Source organism: Oryctolagus cuniculus, chromosome 18, assembly GCF_964237555.1.
Source record: "Oryctolagus cuniculus chromosome 18, mOryCun1.1, whole genome shotgun sequence".
In the NCBI taxonomy this organism is placed as follows: Eukaryota; Metazoa; Chordata; class Mammalia; order Lagomorpha; family Leporidae; genus Oryctolagus; species Oryctolagus cuniculus.
The window spans coordinates 6,308,354-6,313,674 of record NC_091449.1 but is presented as its reverse complement, the minus strand read 5'-3'; the positions used below and the strand labels follow the sequence as shown (position 1 = coordinate 6,313,674).

The following is a 5,321-nucleotide window of genomic DNA, read 5'->3' as shown; positions in this document are numbered from 1 at the left end:
TATGATTAAAAACTCTCAACAAAGTCATTGCAGAAGGAACTAGCCTCATTACAATGCAGACCAGACTATGCAAGTCCATAGTTAACATCCTAAACAGCAGAGAAAAATGGAAGCTTTTCCTCTAAGACCTAGTAGAAGATAAGGATGTCCACTCTTGCCATTACACTGTGGGCATGTCAAGCCCCAAATTATGTTGTGGGAGGTAAAAGCCTGACTGGAGTTGGAGAGACCCCCAGCTAAACTTAGTCCAGGTCCTTCTCTTCCCACGTCTAATAATTCAACTGAGAGATGTAGGTAGAGATAATCAGAAGAGCAGGATTTATTGACAGGCAAAACGATATTACACATCCAGATGTTGAATGTGGGCAACCTCAAGAGAGAAGAGATCCCCCTCCCAGTCTGGGGTCATCATTTTAGAGAGCAGCAGTGGTAATCAGCAGGGAGACAGGATTTAGGGTAGGGCTGCAGCACATGTGGTGTCATGTTCTCTGGAACATGATGGGGCAGTGAAGCTTATCCGCACAGAGTGTCTTCAGCCATTTTGAATCAGTATGGAAAGTCATGGGATTTGGGTGTGTGCATGGCTCGAGTGCTGGCAGCCCTAACTCCTTATTTCTTCCTGACTCCTTGCCTTGCTCAGATCAGTTTCTGTTCAACATAATACTCTATGTACTTGTGGCTGGTGCTGTGGCATAGCAGGTAAAGCTGCCACCTGCAGTGCCGGCATCCCATATGGGCACTGGTTCAAGTCCTGGCTGTTCTACCTCCAATCCAGCTCTCTGCTATGGCCTGGGAAAGCAGTGGAAGATGGCCCAGGTCATTGGGGACCCTGCACTTGAAAGGGAGACCTGGAAGAAGCTCCTGGCTCCCAGCTTCAGATCAGCACAGCTCCAGCCATTGTGGCCAGTTTTTTTGGGATGTGAACCAATGGATGGAAGACCTCTCTCTCTGTCTCTGCCTCTCCTTCTCAGTGTAACTTTGACTTTCAAATAAAATAAATAAATCTTTAGAAAAAAAATTCTACAACTACATTGAAGGAGTGATGTCAACAAGACAGAGGGATAGGAGGCCTTAAACCTACTTCCTCTGTAGAGACAGCGATTTAATAACAATAGATGTTACCATGGTGAGAAATCCAGAAACACTTAAAGGGGTCCCTGTGACCCATGAAGTGCCAAGTCAAATCCTCACAGCTCAGTAGGAAATGTAGCAGAGCTTCTTCCTGACATGACGTGGCACTACTATGAAGAAACTGCAGGGAAAGGATAGACTATCCCACCCAACATTGTGACTGTCCAGGGTACAGCCCCACAGAGCAGGTCAAAATTAAAATTAAAGGGCCACTGGGAACCAAGGCCCTCAATATAAATCAGCTTGCGCAGTAGCACAGGCACACACTAGGTGGAGACACAGACCACAGCTTACTGAGGCACAGCCGGCTCCTGAGTGGGTAACTGGCCAAGTTCTTCAGTTAGGTGGCAAGACAAAAGCTCAGAGAAGATACATCCCCCCAAAAGGCTTAAACAGTCACCAGGATCTCTCATCAAGTTGATTAGCAGGTGGCCCCCCTGAAAGAAACCAGGAGAGAGATGGATGATTTTGAAATGCTCAAATCCTGAAAGAGACAAGACACAGAGAAAGAAACATCACTTAAACAAAGACAGGCACAAAAGAAAGGGAGATACAATCATGTGGAATGTAACAACCTTTTGGTCAACAACAGACCACATATATAAAGGTGGTTTCACTAAGACTGAGTATACTGGAGCTGAAAAATACCTTATACAATTTTACACTGTAATGCATAACTTTTGTGTATGTAGTAATTCTGGTAGGAACAAACTTGTGTTGTGAGTCATATAGAACTAACAGTACATGTAATTACGTACAATGCATAACAATCGATAATAAATGACCATGTTATAGCTTTTGCATTTAGTATTTTTTTTCATTATTTTAGGGTGTATTCTTTTTAACACTTTTAAAAAAAAATTCATTTGTGGGGCCAGCACTATGGTGCAGCGGGTTAAAGCCCTGGCCTGAAGCACCGGCATCCCATATGGGCACCGGTTCTAGTCCCGGCTGCTCCTCTTCCAATCCAGCTTTCTATTGTGGCCTGGGATAGCAGCAGAAGATGACCCAAGTCTTTGGGTCCCTGCAGCCATGTGGGAGACCCGGAGGAAGTTCCTGGCTCCTGACTTAAGATCGGTACAGCTCCGGCTGTTGCGGCTACCTGGGGAGTGAACCAGTGGATGGTTCTCTCTGTCTCTACCTCTCTCTGAAACTCTTGTCTTTCACATAAATAAAATAAATCTTTAAAAAAAGATTCATTTATTTACTTATTATTTGAAGGCAGAGTTACAGAGAGGCAGAGGCAGAGAGGTCTCCTATCTGTTGGTTCACTCCCCAAATGGCCGATGGCTGGAGCTGGGCTGACCTGAAGCCAGGAGCCTGGAGCTTCTTCCAGATTCCCCATGTGAGTGTAGGGGCCAAAGCACTTGGGCTATCTTCCGATGCTTTCCCAGGCACATTAGCAGGGAGCTGGATAGGAAGCCGAGCAGACAGGATTCAAACCAGCACCCTTATGGGATGCTAGCACTGCAGGCAGCGTCTTTACCTGCTATGCCACAGCGCCAGCCCATATTCTTTTTTATTAAAAAATGCTTACTGCAAAAGAAGTTTAATGCTGTTTAACTGTAGCAGCCTCATAAATCTTGGGTTTAACACATCTCTTGATTGCATCAAGAAGCTTCATCCTTGGGGTAGACATTGTGGCATAATGGATTAAGCCACCACCTGTAATGCCAGCATCCCATATGGGTGCTGGTTCAAGTTCTGGCTGCTCCACTTCAGTTCCAGCTCCTTGCTAATGTGTCTGGGAAAAGCAGCAGCAGATGGCTCAAGTCCTTGAGATCTGAGTTCCTGGCTCCTGGCTTCAGCCTGGCCAGCCCTGGCCACTGAGGCTATTTGGGGAGTGAACCAACAGGTGGAAGATATCTCTCAGTCTCCCTCTCCCCTTCCTCCCCCCCCCCCCCCCCGTAACTCTGCCTTTCAAATAAATAAAATAAATCTTAGAAAAAAGTTTCATCCTGAGACTGACCTACACCTTCTAGGGGTATTTAAGTACACTCTAAGATGGTCACACAACAAGGAAATTGCCTAATAATGCACTGCTTAGGATTTGTCCCAATCATTAAATGATGAATGAATGCACATAAATTACCAAAGAATTCAAAGAAGGCACACATGGACAGCTTTAGGACCTCAGGGAGGTAATGCGTGAGCAAAAGGGGCACTAGAACAGATACACTGAAGCCTGCAAAGGAATGGGGCGATGCATTCAGAGCAACAGCTTCCTGCTAACGCACACTCCTGTGATGGCTCAAGAGTTACCTGGGTTCCTGACACCTGTGAGAAACCTGGGCCGGCACTGCGGCTCACTTGGCTAATCCTCTGCCTGTGGCGCCGGCATCCTGGGTTATAGCCCTGGTTGGGGCGCCGGATTCTGTCCCGGTTGCCCCTCTTCCAGTCCAGCTCTCTTCTGTGGCCTGGGAGTGCAGTGGAGAATGGCCCAAGTGCTTGGGCTCTGCACCCGCGTGGGAGACCAGGAGAAGCACCTGGCTCCTGGCTTCGGATCCGCGCAGTGTGCTGGCCGTAGCAGCCATTTGGGAGGTGAACCAATGGAAAAGGAAGACCTTTTTCTCTGTCTTTCTCTCTCTCACTGTCTAACTCTGCCTGTCAAAAAAAAAAAAAAAAAAAAAAAAAAAAAAAAAACCCCAAACAAACAAAAAAACACCTTACCCAGCAGATGGAGCTCCTCCATTTCAGTCTCTCAAGTAACTACATAAACACAAATGCACAACCTGTCTTTACTTTATGTCTCAACAAACTAGAAAAAGACCCTAAACACAATGGAAGGAAAAGTAAGGGAATCATGACTATTAAGTCAGAGATAAATGATTTTGAGGATAGAAACAATCAATAAAACCAAAAGGTAAAACTTGTTAAAAGTTCAACAAAATTGAAAAATGCTTAGCTAGACTAATGCAAGAAAAAATAAATCTCAAACACACAAAATCAGAAATAGAAGCATGGAAATCATAAATTGATGCCACAGAAGAAAGAGTAGTGAAATAGGCAACCTTGGTCAAGTTTGATTGTTTTAGGTAATTAGATAACCTAGAAGAAATGGATAAATATCCAGAAATATGCAGCCTAGCAAGACTAAAACCACATGGAAATAGCAAATCTGAAGAGAGCCATGAATAGTAAGGAGATTAAAGAAGTAACCCAAACCTCCCAACTAGGAGACCAGCACAGCTGGCTTCACTGCATGATTAAGCCCAGCGTGAAAAGAAAAACTAGGCCTTTTCACGTGTCTGGAGGGTCTGGCTGCGGGTCTCTCCTTGGAGCGGTGCGAGAGCGGAGCGGGAGCTGCGGCGCTGGGGCCATGGCAGGACAGGCATTTAGGAAGTTTCTTCCGCTCTTTGACCGGGTCCTGGTGGAGAGGAGCGCCGCGGAAACAGTAACCAAAGGAGGCATTATGCTCCCTGAAAAATCTCAAGGAAAAGTATTGCAAGCAATTAGTAGCTGTTGGATCAGGCTCTAAAGGAAAGGGTGGAGAGATTCAACCAGTTAGTGTGAAAGTTGGAGATAAAGTTCTTCTTCCAGAATATGGAGGCACTAAAGTAGTTCTAGACGACAAGGATTATTTTCTATTTAGAGATGGTGACATTCTTGGAAAATATGTAGATTGAAATCTCTGAAACAGCATCACATGAAGCTTCCCATTCCATTGAAGTTCTGAAATCTTTTTATCATGTAAATAATTTCCATGTCTCTTTTATATTAAACTAATGCTACCTAAAACAAAAAAAAAGAAAAGAAAAGCTAAAACAAAAAATTATTTTTAAGATTTATTTTATGGGGCCGGCACTGTGTTATAGCAGCTTAAAGTCCACACCTGCAGTGCCGGCATCCCATATGGGAACCGGTTTTAGTCTCGGCTGCTCCTCTTCTGATCCAGCTCTCTGCTGTGGCCTGGGACAGCAGAAGATTGCCCAAGTCCTTGGGTCCCTGCACCCATGTGGGAGACCCGGAAGAAGCTCCTGGTTCCTGGCTTTGGATCAGCGCAGCTCCAGCTGTTGCAGCCATCTGGGGAGTGAACCAACAGATGGAAGACACCTCTCTCTTTCTCTCTGCCTCTCTTTCTCTCTGTGTAACTCTGCCTTTCAAACAATAAATAAATCTTAAAAACAATAGAAAAAATCATCACTTATGGCCTCCAAATAAGGAAACTCAAACAAAACAAAATAAATATA

The 5,321-nt window shown here is 45.0% G+C and overlaps 1 pseudogene; it reads left to right on the top strand.

Moving 5' to 3' along the window:
• The first annotated feature begins 4,388 nt into the window (after positions 1–4,388).
• LOC100350792 (10 kDa heat shock protein, mitochondrial pseudogene) lies at positions 4,389–4,865 on the top strand (annotated as a pseudogene).
• The last annotated feature ends 456 nt before the right edge of the window (positions 4,866–5,321 follow it).